General features: G+C 40.4%; 1 long non-coding RNA gene across 1 annotated transcript in view; it reads right to left on the minus strand.

Annotated features, from left to right (window-relative positions):
- Positions 1–18,809, minus strand: part of LOC130572497 (uncharacterized) — a 198,872-nt gene that overhangs the window by 28,456 nt on the left and 151,607 nt on the right. The gene's annotated exons all lie outside the window — the stretch shown is intronic.

Here is an 18,809-nt window from a genome sequence, read left to right on the forward strand (position 1 = left end):
ATAACAAGTTGCTCAGCTTGTGAAATTGTAAGTGAAAAGGAATCAGAACTCCATTTCACAGCTAACAGTTTTAACTTCCAGGTAGAGAAATCAAGGGAGAATTTGGATGAGGAAAAGAGGGCAGAGCCCCTGTATCATCTCAACCTTTACAAGAAAGATGCTGTTAAGGATGCTGAACCACCATTTCTTTAGACAGTTAAGATGAACTTCCTATATTGCAGAAAAAGGAAAGAAAGTATGTAACAATATAACCCACAATTACCTTAATGAGTGTTGCACTAGCAAGGAGTGTCACAGTTATGTAAACATTAAAGTTTTAGTTCAGTCAAGGTCTTCATCAAATCCTACAAGTAAGCAGTCTTTTGCAGGTGTTTTATTAGCTAAAATCCCATAGATTGTCTCATTTTGTTATTCACTGTGTCATACACTTTTTATAGACCACAACCTTCATCTCCCTTTGAAAAATTTGCACTAGCAGTTGTCAGGGAACTAAACGAACGCCATCAAACAAAGTCCAGGAAGAAACGTAATTCAATGTTTGTGTTGTAACTGCACTTTTTCAATTAAAAGGTTCCCAAAACCTATTTCCAGCTACTTTTAGGAGTTCTGAATCACCATTAATCTGATTTAAGGCACAGTAAACTTGGTGGGAATTTCTCTATCAATTCAACAATTTTTTTATGTGGTCCTTCTGGAAAGTATCAGTAAATAAAAAAAGATGAAATAATGGTATATTATTTAATCTTTTAACTATTTCTTACACCACGCCACCTAAAGAACTTTCAAAACACTTTCCAAATTATGAAAACTCCCAAATTCTTGCAAAATGGCAAGTGTKTTAAATTCTTCCTTGTGTGACTGCAAGTATTCTATTGCTATTTAACAGAGCTACTTTGCTGCAAAATCTCTGTACATTTTGCTTCATTCACTACAGTAAGGGTAGCTATGGCTTTGTAATTTGTAGRTTCAGGTTTGTCTCAGGTTTAGACATTTTATGGTTCAAAAACCCCAAAGAATGAGACCTTTTACAAGGAGTGACATTTCTATTTGATTTGATTTAAAAACCTGTGTTTGAAATTTTAGAGCATCAACAACCCCACAGAAACAGTTAACCACACACACAGGGATAAAGCTCTTACTTTCATGGATTAYCACAAACAAAGGGCTGGATACTTTGCAAGTATAACTTAGCATGTTTCAACTAAGATCTAAATAATCATACTGATTTTACAACATCTAAAAATGCGGCCAGACATTCTTTTGGCTAGTCGATATGCTATTTCAACAGCTTGGTGTTTTATCATTTCCTTCTTGCTTGATACTTAGAGCCATCTTTTCTCTATCAGTGTCACTAAATGTACCATTTGGAAGCATGTAATAGTCAAAACATAGCATAAAGGAGAGCTTTTCTCTCTGCCTGGACTGGTGACGTAGGTATCTTCTCCTGAGAGGCTGTTTATCAAGCCAAGCTATGCTGATTGTTGAATGGCTCGAGTTCACATCGCAGCTGATTTGTCTGCTCCATATTTCAGTGTGAGTGTGAAGCCCACAGCAAGCGTGCCATCCTTCAAATCCATCTCACCCCTGCTCAGCCAGCACAGCACAATGACAACACCGTGGCATTCAGTGCAATGTTCATTGCACAGGCTTTCTCTCCCCTTGCAAAGTTGGTTGAAATTCCCTATTTCTCTAGTTCTCTCTTATTTACCCCCTCTTSTCAATACTTTTGTGCTTCTTGGTACTCTGAAAGAGGCAGAGTGGGGCCATATCAAGCCTTCACATGCTTCATACAGAWCAAGCCTAGAGGGCACTCACAAATCAGGTGGGCGAGCTGGCAAGCCTTGGAGGTGGCAACAAAGATCTTCAGAGAAATTTTTATAATCAAACACAACAGCAGTGAACGACCRGAATTTTAAAAGGCATCCAGTGCCAAAGGAACGACCCTAACCTGCTAATGTACTCTTGAAAGTACCTTCAGGCAATCAGTGACATCTTTAAACATCTAAATGCTTTTGATAATCTGGCRTCCAACAATTAGATCTCTCCATTGCAGAGTTCCTGGAGATGGGAAAAGTGACAACAGTATGCAYGTGTTGCCAAATGCAACACACAAAACACTGCTGTAAGGGCTGACATTTATCTCTCATCCTGAATATCAAAGTACRATCCAGAGAGGCTACACTGTCCATCATGCAGCAATCCACTGTCTGGTTCTAGGTATCAGATCATCCCTGCATGCTACAGAAGTAACTGCAATCTACTTTTTTTCTGTATGACATGAGGGTGTTTGTGAAGCTCCAGACATTATCTGCCCAAGGCAAAATTTCCATTTACTTCACGGGTTCAGAAAGTATTGTTCGTTTTACTTTAGCATTGTTCATTTGCTTTATTATGAACATTTTTTCCAGTTTCAAAATATTAACAAATTTTAAAAAAAGAAATACGATAGTCAGTGAGATGTCTGGGTATCACCAAAAATCGGGATGGCAGACMATTCTGAATCCCTGTTTTATGGGAAAAATCACTGTTCAGGAAATTGTTTCCTTTAGCAAACAATGTTTTCAATTCAAAGGCTCTAACAAAAAAATGAAACAAAAAAAAAAGGGACAAAGCCAAAACCCAATGATTAGTTCAGATAAGCAAATGGTTAAACCCAGTCAGAAATCAGGGTTGCTCTCCAATTTAATTTGATTTTGCTCTCTAAAAGAGAGCACCGAGCTCTTCTCTTACAGAGGGCTAAATACCAGCTATTCCTGAAGCATTACGAGAGCGAAGAAAGGATTCAGGAGAGCTTTCTGCTCTGAGCCTCTTTATTTATCTGCCTGGGATCAGGTATAACACTGTCATTAGCACTTGCTGAGCTCCAAAGTCCTGGGTGCATCGTGCCCACTGGCATCTCCGGACTCCCAAGGGGGATGACTGTCTGTTGGAGAGCAGTGCCAGCCTCCTCCTATTCCCCCATTCCTGCTGGCACCCCGAGGCAAGCATCTGGGAGTGCACGCTGCCCCTCTCTGAAGCAGGTGCAAAGAATGGTAGTCAGCGTGTTTGCTCCCCATGAGCCTGCTGCAGGCAGACAGAAAAGCCTGGAAATCCCTCCAGTAACCCTCCCAGGGGAGAATGAGAATTTAGCCAAGTGCACTTAAGACCAAAATTGTTGCAGAAAGGAGACACATACACTTGTTAAAATCCGTCTGTAACATTCCCTCCCATCCTCCCCTTACTGTGGACCGATCTGGATTTCTAAAGAGTATAATTATGTCTTGCACAATGATTATGAGCTTTGGGAGCTCTCAGAGAAAATTTCCTCACTGCACATGTGGCCATTGGCTGACATACCAAACACATATCACTCTATTTTTTATTCTGTTTTTTTTTTTTCCCTTTCAACTCTGCATTTTGCTGAGAGAAAGAGGCCAAAAAGAAGGGACAACACCCAAGCCCAGGGCCAGGTTCTGCACTATGTTGGTGTGTCCTGAAAGCCAGACRGAAGAGCCACTAGAATGGCTTTTGTTTCCAAACACTCCTATTCCTCTGTCTGCCCTCCCACTACCAAYGGAAGGACATCTAATCGATCTGTACATTACCAACAGACCCCACACCAAGAATTATGGACAGATTCTTAATCTACTCCACTTATTTTATGTTTTCCTTTAACAGCTGCATGAAATAGATTCTGTCTTCCCTAAGGCAGAGGCTCAGAATTCACTGTAAGCCCATGCAGTGACATGAAGGTTTACAAGTATTGTCAAGGTACCTGGAAGCTTTAAAAAAACCCCACTGACTGGCAAAATGCTAACAGCAAAAATTACTATAATACACTATCTTCCTTTCTGAATGCATCACTGATGGGTTGGACATGAACTTTGTCAATGGGAGATGTCTTTGTACTGAGTACAATTAATGTTTTTATTAAAAAARTCTTTCCTGAATGAGAGGACACATTGTCCACTCATGTGAAAATGGCACCACTATTTATCACAAATGATACAGCCGGTCAAGAATARAAGAAATTATTTCACCTGCAAGCTGTGAAAATTTCAAGGCATGTGAAGAATAGCCTCAGTCAGCTTGTACGGCTGAGGGTAATGGACATCATCTTTTTCCCATCCCAGTCACCATCTTTCCCATTTCCAAAAGGCCTCCAAAGATGAAAATGAACTTGACAATCATTCTGCAAGGCAAACTGATCCTGATTCTTCCAGTCACTTTGTAATTCACTGCAGATGGTAAGAGTGAGATGTTTACTGGCTGGCAGGTAATGAGCCTCGTTACAGATAATAGTGATGGACGGGCAATCTCRCCTGCTGACAAGGAGGCAACTCAACATGGGCACATGGCATTCATCCATGACTTCATGTAAAAGGAGAGCTGTGACAATGTGCACAGGTTATGAACCACCCTCCTCTGTTAATGTCAGCATGCAGCTACACTTCAGCCTTTCCAGTTCACATTTAAGTAGMATAGAATTGATCCTGATTGTCCATGAAAGTAGAACAGTCAGATTTGTGACCTAATGTTTACTCTTCTATAAGAAGAAACTTGATCTGTTTAAACATCTAGATATTCCCTCTTCCCAGGTAATGCCATTCATCACAGCTGTCAGTGCTTCTTTAAAAGAGAAAYGACCTCAGGCATAGTAAAAAAACTCTGTGGAAGAACTACACACACCTTTGCCAAACAAACAGATAGCTCCTTTTTAATTTTTTTTTTTTCACTGGGCTTGTATACACTTTGTGAAAGGCCTACACACACTGAATTATAAATCAGTATTTCCATTTCCATTTCCCCACCCCCATATAAAGCAACTCGTATTAAGACCTACACACTGCCCTGTTTTTTTTTTTTTTTTTTAATCTCAGACATAAGGGTAGTGGATTTGGACAAGCTCAGCCATTTGATGAGATATACTTAAGCAGCTGGTTCCAAGGGAAAATCAGAGTAATTCAGAAATGCAACAGAAGATAACAGAAAAGCTCYAACTCAGTTTCTCCTCTCCTTGTAACTTTATGAAGAAAAAAACAGAAAATCACACTCTCAAGCAAATACCACTGATGTCTTTTGTTTCACCAGAATATATTCCTCCTGAAGAAAGTGGGTATGACTAATATTCATAAAATTACRTTTAAAAAATGCATTGGTTTCTATACACATATGTAAATTTACACACATTGAAACACGGATATTCCTATTTCACAGATAGACACTTGGTCTTAGTTTTCCTTTTTCTGAATCAAATATCCTTTCCCTCCTTCCCTGGTGAAATCTGATCATTTGTACTGTACCCGGGCTTCAAGACGTGATAAACGATCCCASTGCTATGCAAGTTTCATCCAAAACCTGTCTCTTCATAGATTCACTCCACATATTCTTTCTACTTTAAAGACTCATGTGATCATCGCTTTGATCCTTTCTCCCTCAGCTCTATTAGGGGCACCATCTCTTCAGGGCTTGCAGCTTATAAAAAGACCACCATATTTTGATATGCCTTTGATGTTGTCTTCCAAAGTATCTTTGATTTTTAAGTTCTGTTCAACTCTTTCACCATTAACCTTGATTTCACTTAGGAATTAATAGATCTATACTTTTATTGGAAGGCTAATTTAGAAATTCTGTTTTCTCTGGCACTGTTTTTCCCCTCTTAGCTGGAAAGGTAGGTTGAAGCAGTACAAAGAAACTGACCAGTGCTCTAAAAAAAAATAAAATTAACTATAGATAAGCTAATGCCTTTCTTGAGTTTTGAGTTGTTCTTATTGAGCAAGTCTCTTACTGAATCATTAAGCTGCCAGCAAATGAGGTGGTTCTGCAGGATGATAATGAGCCACAAAGACCCTCCACACGGCCACTGGTGACTGAGAGCTGTTCTAATGGATAACTACTCTGTAGGACTGTGGTCTCAGTCCTGTGCTTGAAGACTGTCTCCCCCACACAGGACACTTGCATTTCTGCTTCTTTTGACACTCAGCAAAGATGCTGAAACTGTAGAGGCCAAAGGAACCCTACAATTTGAGGTAAACTAAACATAGAGCATTCTAAAAACTAAAACTAAACTAAACACATTCTCAAGGAGAGAAACTGGCACTCTCTTTCAAGTCTCTTTAGTAAGTATTTTCAGTTTTTAGCTCATGATATTTGAGATGTATTCCCCCTCCTCAGGTTCYACTAAGTGTGACTGAAGATTCATTTTTGCTGGTATAAAGAGACAGATGAAGGCTAAAACCAGGTCAGCCATATACCCGTGCACACTCCCCCCACCCCCRGATTTATTTATATACCCTAACTACGTTCAGGTGACATTCAGAAACATTTCAGGTTCTTGAAAAAAAAAACCCTCCAGCTTCCATAGATGGAGCTCTGTATCTCAGTGTGTCTGACTGAGATAACTCTCCTGCTTTTCCTCCTCAACAYGGTTTATTTCCTGTTCTTCTGAGGAACAGTAATTAGCAGGTTTTATCCCCTCTCCTCAGTTGAGTAAAACTGCTTCTGATGAAGACAAACACACGAAGTCCTTGCAGCAGCTGGCATGGSAAGCCCATCCTTTTCAGTAACTGCATAGGCCRTCACTGCAGCCTGCTGCYTTTGCTGAGGCACCAGCGCACAGTTGAAGGATTCCWTCCCAAGARCACTCCCAAMACTGCCACAATCACCATTCYRGGCTAACACTCTAACACCCAACCCTTGGGACACGTGGAGCATCCCGTAAGACGCCGCGATGAGAGAATCCAAATGCGGCTCATCAGATCGGCGCCCTTTCCGACGATCCYTCCTATCACTCATCGCACTTGCTGTCTCAAACATCTTTGGCACAGAAGCACAGGCTGGGCGCTACATGACCTGTTTGCAGCTCTTCTCACCCTCCACCGCTCAAGTGCGCAGTCTCCTGTTGTATTCCAAGTCCCATTCCGGGCTCTCGGCGTAGCCCCGTGGCCCGGCACAGCTCCGACTGTATCGCGCCTTTCCCGGAATCTTAGCCCCGCTGGAAAGCATTCAGCATTGAGAGGACCCATCTTTATGCTGATAACACTAAAATATAAAATAATGCCAACAGCTGGTGCTACAAATGGCTTTTAAAAACGATGTTCATTCACTAAAATTCCTCTTGCTACTTTTGACATGAAACACGCAGTCTCTAATTATTCTGATCAAGACGGTGAAATACAAAAACAAACTTTAATTGTGTTTAACAGATATTTAATCAGGACTCACTGAACTACAGATTAAAGCTGAAATTCATAAACCATAATTACCCAATTGTCGCAAGCTTTTTGGTCCACATTCTGCTTCCGTCTGGGCGTCTGGCACTTTGCCCCGAATTTCTTTTAGTGTCTTCTCAGTTTCATTGCTGTTCATGTTTTCCAGCAGAGATTTAGCACAGATTATAAAATATCTGTTCTTGGCAACTTTATTAGTTGTTTTTTTTCTTAAAAAGATTATATCCCACCTATCCCCATTCTGGGGCTGAATGAACAGGCATATACAATGGGTTATTTCCTGTCATGAGCTGTCCTTCCCAACTGCCAGGGTCATCACCTGTCCTGCTCTGGTCCTGATTCCCTGACCACCACTGACATTGTTTTGAGTGTGCCACCCAACAKAACTATCATGAATTACTCCTCGCTTTCTCCAGAGACAGAACTGGGTGCAATATGGTTTTCTGTTTTGGTAGGGGCTTTTTAATGTGCATGATGCTCTGTATTTTTATTTAAGACATGATAAAAGAAATACACTTCCCATAGGAAGCAGGGGGTGGTAAGGTAAACACTAACCACCAGCTCCTTGGGGAATGAACTGCACAGGTTCACAATGCCTCCCAAGAAAGTGACAGATTGTCCTTTAGCACCAAGAGACTGATTGTGCCAGAGAAGCCTGGCTGTTGACAGCAATTTTCTGGGGACCTCCATACATCGTGTGCAGGTTATGTTGGTACCCTGAAGGCAAGGATTCCCTCCCCAGGAAGCATTCTCGGGACCTTGCACGGAAAGATTATATGGCTTTTTTTTTTTTTGACACAGGAAAAACAGCTTAAGAAACTGTGGGTTGAGGTGGTGAAAACAAAGACACTTCACCTTATCAGAATGGGGAAGGAGGTTCCACACACACACAGCCTGCTCTGTTGTGAGGAAACAGAAACACAGAACTCCTGTCAGCCTTAATGCCTCAGAAATTTGTGCCATGAGACAGAACGGAGCGAGATATGGAAAAGATGACAGCATGGAAGATCTCAGCTCTCTGCTGAGGATAGAGAGTGAGTTTGATTAAAAACCAGGATGGCCTTCTACGTGTACCTGCTAGTCCTTTTTCGCTTAGCAGCTAGAGTGCTCTTGAAGAATTCCTAGTCTGGGTGAAGATATATGGAACCACAAACTGAAGTTCTGCCAGAGGCATTTGTCCTTCATGGTTCAAACTATTTTCTGACAGTAAGTACAAGAATACAGGCTAAACCTTTACCTATTCCTCTGAACTTGTTCTTAGCTAATCTTAACAAAATGTCAGCAAAACATGTATTTTTTTTTCTCTTTTGCCTCTTCAACACATTTTTCGTCCTCWAAAATAGTATTTCATATGCTTATTTATATCATGGTCATCATGCCCTATCTCCACTTTCACTTCTTCTGAAGAGCCAGGCAATGAACCAGTCACCTCACCTTCTTCATCAGCTCCTTCAGAGCATGTCCTGAACATAAAGCAGTGTATCACCTTAGCACTCACTGTTGCATATATATCAAACTGCTTTTTTGTTTGTGTGCTTCTGAAAACTCCTTAAGCTTTCATAACTGGATGGTCCTTGCAAGAACCTGTATCTCACATTTCACAGCAGTCAGACACCAGCGTGTGAACAAAGATGGACAGGGAGAAGTTTGCTATTTCTTTTGTTTCTTTTTCTACAGAAGAGAGATTTGATTCATTTTGTCAGCCACACAGTCTGAAGTCCAGTCACAGATTGGTCTTTGCAGCCTATGCAGAAGCCTGACAAGAACACAGGATGGTTGATGATTTGCGATACATTGCAAGCYTGATTTTTCACAGGCAAATTGTTTTCCAGTTTGGCACAGTTGTTTGTCCAAGGGTTTCAAGCTCCCTATTTAAACAGTGATAAAGAAATAGCTACCCAGAGTTGGTGTAATTCTTCATTCAGACTGTTCCTCTGAAAACAGCCTACAGCCTTTGAGATGCAAAATGTATCGTTTTAATGTAGTCAAGGTCCCTGCTTGCAACATTGCAAAATCTATTTAGCAGATTCTTCCTGCTATAATCTGTCCCCAGACCTGAAGAAGCTCAGTGATTTTAAGTGTTTTAAGCTAATGATAATGGTTAGTGCTGAGAACAGATGTACCTGGCTGTGGAGTGATCTATTCTATTAGGCTGTTAGGAGCTGTGTATTCATATTGACTTMACATTTTATGGCTATTTCCAGTGTGAGATGGCTGCATGGGATGCCACAGTTTTTTTCCCCCTCACACATGATGCATTGTCTGTGCCTTTGATCCACGGTGAGTGCATGGAGAGATGAAGAACATGTGCCTGTTTGTTCTGATGCCTTCTCAAGATTTTGGGTGCCCATTCTTGCTGTCCACTGGCACGACTATGGGAAGCAATAAAGTATACTTGCACTCACACTAGACCATAACCATGGAAATGGTTGCACAGATCAGATGTGCATGCAGAGACTTTGATGACCATGCTATGTGTTACAGAAGTTTGCTTTCCCTGGTGTGAACACATTGTGCATGACTGAATTCCCTATAACTGGTGGTTGCACTGCTAATATGCCAAGTAGAAGCTGTTTTACTGTTCTTCTCTACCCATAACACAACAGAGTGTAAAACTCCTCAGTTGTGTCAGTAAATGGTGCTTCACTTCCCTTCAGCATAATGAAGTCAAATTTCCACTGAGGATGATTTTCCTGATCATATTGGAGGCTTGGTCTTCACAAACATCTGCTGTCCCCACCCTCTGGGGACAAGGCACTACTTTGGCTGTGATGYAGAGGATGTCTTGCATTTTAAGACCTCAACACATAAAACCATTCCTGCTTTCAAGGACTACACCCCAGATCTTTTGTTAACAGGAGTTAGAGCTCAGCTCTTGCAGTATAAATGCAACCCTRACTGTTCCATGTTATCATTGTGAAACAGCAGATTTGTCTACTGAAAACCAACGCTGCCTCCTTGAACAAATTCACGTGCCACCTCTTCCCTGGGAGACTCCAAAAAGCAGACACAAATGGAAAACCATGTGGGGCTCCAGCAGAGGCACCATCTCCACCCTGACTTTTAAAGAGAAGATCCAACAAGGTGAAAATCCAAACCTATTTAAATAACTATAACCACAGACAGGTTCAGAGRTATGTAAATGCAAAACAAGACACGAGATCTCAAGAGATATTTAAATTATTATCCTGATCTGGAAAGATTAACTGAAGATGCCACAGTGCAGCTCTGGACCAGCTACTACCAGCTRAAGTTCTGAACAATATTTTGAGCAGTTCTTGTGCTACAGGGCAGGGCAGTGATGTGATRCAATGCTAGAAACAAGAAGTTAAAAGCTTAAATTCAGAAGCCTAATTTTCTGTGATAGTTTGGCCAAGTTGACTAAAGCAGAGCCCAACTAGAGGACAGGCACTATAAACTTAATTCTATAGCTTCATGTCTCTCAATCAAAGAATGACACCAGTATCATARATTTAATTTTCATTTCAGTACAAGGAGCAACAGTTACTCAGATGTAACTGATATACATTCTCTCCAATCCCTAAACCTAAATGTTCTGGGCTCTTTGTCTCCTCAAAAATAGGAATGCACTCTTATGAAAATATTACAGGCTAAATACCTGGGACATTACTTCATAAAGCAGGTAACTTTACTAGGAAAAGAAAGAATATAATCTAATTCTGACCTTTGAGGTTCTGCCTATATATTAATTTCTCCTTTTTTATTTTTTTCTGTTGTTGCCCATTTCCCTCCTAAGTCCATCTACCACAGAAGTCAATTTGCCCTGAACAGCCCCTCAGAACATGTTTTATAAACATCTTCCCTTTCCCCAAACCCCTCTTTCCCCTGACAGGACTTTACACAGATGTATAGGGAAAAAAAAAAGCCTAGCACCTGACATTTAATAAGAATCTCAAAGAGAATACACACAAAGTGCATTAAGATTTTCTCTCTGGTACTCAAAAGGAGGTGGATGCAGTTGGTCCACTGCTAGGGGATTGGTCTGTATCTGAAACTGGGATCTCTATTTCTGCAACCAATACAGGCATTTCTCTCTTACATTTTACATCTCAGCTAATAAGGTTCATATTTTTGGTCKGGGAAGAAAACATCTTTGCTGGAAGTCATGATTGTGGAATTGGGTATTCCTCAATAAAAAAACCAAAACAATTTAAGTGCCAGCAATCAGGGATCTTACACACTGCGACATGATACTGTACCAGCTATGCTTGGCTCACATTTTCAAAACATGTTTCTCAGCTATGATATTGAGAAATTTCTATGGCTTTGGTTTTAAGTGCAAWTTGCTGCTGATAGAATTTAAACTGAAGTTCATAGTGCCAAATACCATACGAGAGGCTCTAAAAATGCTTCCTTACCTTACACCMCTCTGGTGATCCCATTCATCTCCCATTAGTTTTTGTTATGTACACGTTTTACCAGCATGCATTATACAGTGGAACTTTGCAAGAGGCAGCCTGGACTCAGCCAACAGTGCCTTTTAAACTTCAAGCAATAATAGTGACTAGAAATATCACCTGGAAACTGCAAAATTCATGACCATAACCTCTCAGGCAAAGGGAACAGCCCTGTAGGACCACCCCAGGCAAGGGATGGCACAGGGACATTTCAGGTAGAGTGGCAGCTAAAAGGACACGTGGAGACAGTGGGAGGGGAGCAAGGACTTGAAGAGATTTGCTGAAGGACAAAAGGCCTCAATGCAAAATCAAAAGACACACAGAGGCATCCTGCAACACCCCCCAGCACAGAGCCCCTGCAAGGCAGTGATTTCACCAGCACAGACACGCAAAGCACTGAATTTCTTCTCCCCACAAGGACTGCAGCCCACAGAGGAGGGAGGAACATGCAACAAGGGCAACTGAAGAGATGTGAGATAGACAGCTGTTTGCTACCCCAAAGTCTAACATGAGAAGGCAAATATTTCTCAGCTTCTTTAAACATCGTTAGACATGAGTTCTCAGCAGCAGGCAGTGAGTTCAGAGCTCCTTGCACACTGATGGGGCAAGTGGCAAAGCTGGCACTGCAGCCAGCTGAGCCAGAACCTGGTAACAAACAACAAACATGATTTGTGCCAGGCAAGGTGTGCCACAGCTTGAGAGACACCAGAATAGCTGCCTTTTCCCACTTTGGTAGTTGTGCCAATTGTCTCATGGATGACCCAGAACTGAACCAGACAGGACTAAACCACGACAGGGAAGGGTTCAGGGGCGTAGGGAAGATGGTGCTACACCCACAGAGAGGATGATTCTACTCTGTTAAGCAAACAGGAATTATTTATGCAACCAAAAAGGAAAAACACGAAAATGTCAAAAACCTGTTTTGACACGACGGAGAAAGGAAAGCATTCATTAATTTCTAATAACAGTCTTTATTCTTGAAACAAATTTTATAAACTGACCAGAGTTCACTCGTAATCTGTTTGTCAACCCAACACTCTGGAGAAACTTCTTACAAGGGAGGAGAAAATCCCTAATTATTAAAAATAACCCTAGGCTGTGCTTTCRGGTTTTGGTTTGAATCCAGCACCCGCAAGAGAAACCTTTCAACAGAAGGCACCAAGGAATTCTCATGGAATAGCTACAGGATCAGGACACACATTTCCAGTAAAAGCTGGCCTTTCTTTCCCCTCCTCTCAATCTCCTTATTCCTGAAAGATACCAAGAAAACACAAGATTGTTGGGATTTCTATAAGAAGATTTGGCAGGTTTTTCATATTTGTTTAGACTGTAAGATATAATTTGAATTTGGGTCTTGCCTCTCTCTCTCTCTGAGAAGAAGAATGAGTTATTTGTTCTCTGAATAAGTATTTATTATTAGTGGATCAGACATGGATAAGGTATATTATTACAACCATGTTTGTTAGGTATGATTTACATTGTTTGCTGCATATCATCTTAGGCTGTCTTTAATTTTGTTATACTTTAGGGGGTTTTTGTTTGGGTTTATGCATTTAGTCACAGTTGGTTGTGTTTTGAACTTTGAAAAAAATTAATACAAAGGAAATTAAAAAAAGAGAAAGAAAATATTTTCAAAATGATGTGGAAATCAAATCTATCCCTGAGTAATTTGATTTGTAGGAAATGGAGAGCAAAGCATTACAAAGCATTACAAACAGAATGCCTTGAAGTGCATCATAATTACTTACATGTGCAAATACATTGTCTAGGTTTAGGAATTCAGTTAATAATAGCCATAATAATTCTATGCCCTTACACCAGGTCTTTCATCCAAGCTTTTCCAGGTTTGTGTAAAAAATCATTAACCAATGCCTAGGTTCCTGTGAGTACTCTGCTGCCCTTACAGATGRAGCAATAGGGGCAAAAGCTCTCCAGGGTCAAGGACAAACTATGATTTGCTCTACAGGTGGGACACAACTGCAGATGATCATCTTCTAACTATGGGTGAATCAGAGGTGGAGAAGCTTGTAGCTTATAAAGCTGACATTTCTACAACTTCATGGCTCTGAAAGAATGAAGGAGTGCAAAAAATGTGCATCATACACCTTCTGTTCCACAAAGTCTATAGCTTGAAAATTGACATAAATCAGATCCGTGTTCCATCTTTGGTGGAACACTGGTATATACAAAAACATAGCAATGTTTTGTATCAAAGCACAAAGATTAACAAATTTGCCTTGCTTGGAACTGTTTACCAATGCAAATGGTTTTCATCTGAGGCTTCTCAAATGGTTTTCAGACTAGGCATCCTTTGTGGAAATCCAGGCTGAATGTGGAAGGAATCTGGAAAMGGGTACCCTATAAAGTTCAGTTGTTATAGAAAGTCCCAAATACCAATTTCATGCTTGTAGACTATTCTCACATTGATCTCTTAAGTCTTAAGAGACCGGAAACTCTTAACAAAAATCTGAGCATGCCATATTACCCAAAAGCTTTTCCACAAATCCGGGCTGTGAAGAAAYGCCAGATTTTGTACTCTTTTACTATTTAATTCCATGTCACTTCCTACATGTACATCTCTCTCACAACTCATGAGAGGAACCCATGGTTTCTGCAGCCCAGGCCCTTAACACTTCATCCTTATTTAACCATAAGATATTTTTTGGGCTTCACAAGATGACTAAAATCCTAGACTCAAAACATGTTTGCTGTCTCATTTAGCCATGCAATAATTCTAATGCTTTGAACTAATACCTCCTGCAATAGCAGCAAGTGTTGAGCTGCAGTTACTGACCCACACGGACACACAACTGCCTGTTCGAGGGGTTTAACATTCCCACATCCCATTTTCTCTTAGCCTACATTTCTGTACTCCCCATAGCTGCAACAAGCGTCTCTCCATACATTTTTATTACCTGTTATGCTTTACACTGATAAAAACACTGGATATTATTTATTTGTCTGGCTGACTGACAAAGCCAGGCATCAAAGCATCATTCCAGTGTCACATACTTCAACGCTCTAATCTTTCAGAACTTGTAAAGCAATCTCTTACGGCGCTTTGTGGGCTGTGAGATCACCCTGACAAACTGTGATAATGTTGGCAATCTCCAAATGGGTGTTCATTTGCAATCTTACTACAGAGGAATTGCTATGTTTCCAAATTTGAGGGCTTGACATAATCTGTCTTCACAAAGCTATCAGGGTCTGTCATAAGGCTGTCTGTGACCCAGGGATTTTATRGGGTCAATATCTATCCCCAGTGAAACTTCATTGCAAGCAGCGGAATTACCTAGAGTATGACTTTATCTATTTGCTTTCTCTCCCTTTATTTAAAATACCCCTTCTTTGTATAATATTTTTTTAAGCACAAACAGCACCTACTAATAACATCTGAGCCAGGTGGGGGAGACTGCTCCTCCAAACCACAGCCAGCTTCTCACCGTCCATGCCAAACCCTCTGCTCTCCTCATCACACTGAGTGGCTGAGAAACAATGCAAATGTCAGGTCAAGCTACAAAGCTATTGCCATCATCTCTTCCCTTCCTTATGCTCCCAGTACTGGCAGTCTCTGGGCTGCAGTCCACAGGATATCCACAATTATGGCCCAGATTGAGGGAGGGGTAGAAAAACGATGGTACTCTGCCAATTATGTCAGAACCTAAACTTGATCCATTTTAAAACTGAAGCTGGGGACTGTGGGATAGCACTGTGTTTGCTGTAATTTGTGTAAGGAAAAGAAAATAACTTATCATCTCAAAAAAAAAAAAAAAGCAAAAAAGGCAGAGTTAGTGCAGACCTATAATAAATATTTTATATTTGCCTCTGAACCTTATCTTTAACTCAAGACAATGCTATCTGGGTGTAGAAGGAAGATTTTAAAAATGCCATAAGACTGTTAAGCACCTCAAGAAAAAGCGAGACAGGGAGTGTCASGCTTTGTTATATTCATGAGGGCCACACACCCGCTAGTGAAGTAATTCTGTTTTGAAATTACTTAGGATTCCTTTAGAAAAGCCAGGAACACAGGATGGAAATAGAAAACTAAAAAAAGTGCATCCAGTGTTTCAAAATACGCTCCCTGCACAACACCCTTTCCCTGCTATCATCTCCTGAGGCAAATTTCCCAGGCAGTTCCTCTCAGTTACCAAAAGATCTTCCCCAAATCTTGCTCAGGGTGGGGGTGAGCAGCTGGAACCCCRCCCTGGTGGGGTCAGAAAGGCCAAGCCAGGCAAGGCATTGGGGCACAAACTGACCTTTAAATAGAGGATACTCTGCTCAGCTGACATTGGGTCGTTTTGCTATATTTACTACGGTTTTCAAACTAAGTTCTACTCCTTGGATTATTCCATCTAATCAAAATGAAAGATCAAAGTTGCTAAAGATGCACCATACTTTGTTTTACTCCCATTTAAACTATTTTCTGCATTTCATTCTCTGTTAAAAGGGAGGTCAGCATCCTGATCCAACCTTAGGAATAAGGGCCTAGCTGCAATACTACTGGAAAATTTTGGAATCCAAATAAATTCCAAACTTGTATTTTGGCTTGAATTTATTGCAAACTTGCTCCTGCTCTCGAAACGCCTACTACTTTTACCAGGAGCAGCAATTATCCCTTGTGTCTCCTTAATCTTTCAGAAAAGAATGTGCAGCCTTGGAAGCCCAAGGTAAATGTTTTATTATCTTGCTGAAGTCAGTAGGTTCCATGGATATCAAAAAAAGGTTCATGAAAAGCGAGTACAAAAATCCACGGGCTTCAAAAGGTTAAGCAGCTTCACTTACACAAACACAGCAGTTGGGACAATCCCCAACAAAGCAATGCAAGTGGTRTGTGCCTTTGCTTCCTAAAAATCCTTTCTCGAGGGTGAATGTTTTTATTTTATAGTAAGCAGAAAACTGTTGAGTAGACGTGTAGACTGGTTATTATTTGACTCTTCTCTACATARATCTGTTTTTAAAGACAAAAGAGTCAAAGCAAAGAGCCCTATGTCTCTGCTAGTGCCACTTCAGAAGGTTTTTGCTAGCCACAGTTGGATTACAGCAATGTTTCTCCTTTCTAATTTCCACGTTTTTTAGTATTTTTTAATACTGACAACAAAATTTTCCAAAAAAATAAAGAAAACAGACTGTCGCTGGTAGATCACTATTTATAGATGGAAAGAACACAGAAACATTTTAGATTTCTCCTAAACAAGGGGGCTCATACCATGACAGCAACTTCTAATGTAATTCATTTGTCTTAAAAATGACATCCCTGGGGATATCCCAGAAAATTAATTAGGTCAGAGAGGGAAGGAAAACAAATTGAAAACTTCTCAAAACTCKAGGAAACAATAAGTTTCAAACACAGCAGTACCAAAAGTCTCCCTGTGAAAATTCTTCCCTCCTCTTCCCCTGTTCTTCTTTCCAGGAGACCAAGATTCTCAGATTGAGAATCATCCAGGCCCACCAAGGTCAAAGAAACCATATACATTCAAGTACAGAACATTTCTGAAATGGAAGATTTTGCAAGCAGTTCTGCCTTTCCAAACTGCAAACTCCCTGGAAGAATTCTGAAATTTAATTTAGTAAAGACATTCATTGTGCTAATGTGGCTTTAAACACAAAGCTACAGTCACAAGATGTGGACATGATACATTCATCACACAACAGAGAAAAGCAAAGGAGGGGAAGGCAGAAGAAAACAATTAGAATTTGAGACAAATTCTAATACTGGCCAAAGTCATCCTCAAATCAAAACTCTGAAGATTTGCCTGTTCATTTCTCTAGAATTTAGACAAAAAGGAATTTGCCATGCACTTTTTCTGCAACACCCTGTCTTCATTTTGTGCAAGAAACAACACTTAGGTTGTTTTCACTCTTCCCAACACAGTTCATCAGATTGGAAGTGTTAATGCACATGTACAAAATCCAAGGCATTTTCTGATTCCATTGGTAACACAGATCAAATTTTGTAYTTCCTGATGCCTGTCCTACCTTCCAGTATTAAGGGAAGAACAGAAAGATAAYAAAATGCAGGGAAGTAACTGAGTTGATGGTGCTTTATCATTGAAACTTTAACAGACTGCACTAATGGATGACTCCACAGTACAGATTTCACCTGGATCATGTGAGGGCATAAGATGCCATTTCTGCCAGCCCTTATATGTGCAAATGTTAGCAGCAAGGAACAAAAGGTATCAGATAAGKCACAGAGCTTGCTGGTAAAAGTCAACACATCAAAATATATTTTAAAAACTGCATCAGAGAATTTATAATGGCTCCGTGCTTTGCATTTTGAGGTGACAGAGTTCTCGATCTGGTAGAAAGTTCCCAAAGCTCAATTTACTACATTGTCAAAATATAGCCTGAGGGGACATTCTGACTTACAGCATCTTTATGACTGGTGATGAAAGAACCTCGCTTGGCTTTTAGATCCCAAGTTTGGCTCAAGATAGTGCAGAAGAGAACAGAACATCTTCTATTTTATGCTGGGTGTTCACAGTGTTCCTCTTCAGCACAGAATTAGGTTTTACTCTATAGAATTCTTACACAGCTCGCTGATGGGTTAGAATTCACACCTTCAGGTTTTGGGGATATACTTCACACCCTGCATTGTTATTGCAACTAAAGATACAGATTACACTGTCCTCATGTCATTGTAGCATCTGTAACAGAAATCTTTAGAAAATACAGGGAAAAACTGCATCTTTCACAAGGCCACAGTATGTCTTATTTAGCCTTGGAGAGACTTCAGAGTACAATAACTGCATTAATTGGACATTATACAGACAGCCAAGTAAAGCTCAGTTACTGTGCAGATTTTACTGCTCTTTGTCATGTTGCTTCAAAACACATTTCATGTTTTAACCAGTCATATATACATATGAAAGCATTTTGCAACACTGGACAATGCTACAGATCCAAAGGAAATAATTGTTTCACAAACATGAAGCAATCTGCACAAATATAAATAGCGTGGACCAAATCTGTTCTAAATTATTCTTGTGCAAACCCATGGAAGTCAACTAGTACCATTAACAGAATAGAACACATAGGAGGATTTAAAATATAAAATATGGCTCTACTGTTCAGATATTCATGGTCCAAACCATGCCAGACTGCCATCACTTACTTTCTACTATATACAGGAAATAAGAGAAATTCTGGGATTTCTAGTTCTCTCATGCACTGGAGGACACAA

The sequence above is a fragment of the Malurus melanocephalus genome, unplaced genomic scaffold (genome assembly GCF_030028575.1).
Source record: "Malurus melanocephalus ecotype Western Australia unplaced genomic scaffold, MMel_1.1 scaffold_36, whole genome shotgun sequence".
Classification (NCBI taxonomy): Eukaryota; Metazoa; Chordata; class Aves; order Passeriformes; family Maluridae; genus Malurus; species Malurus melanocephalus.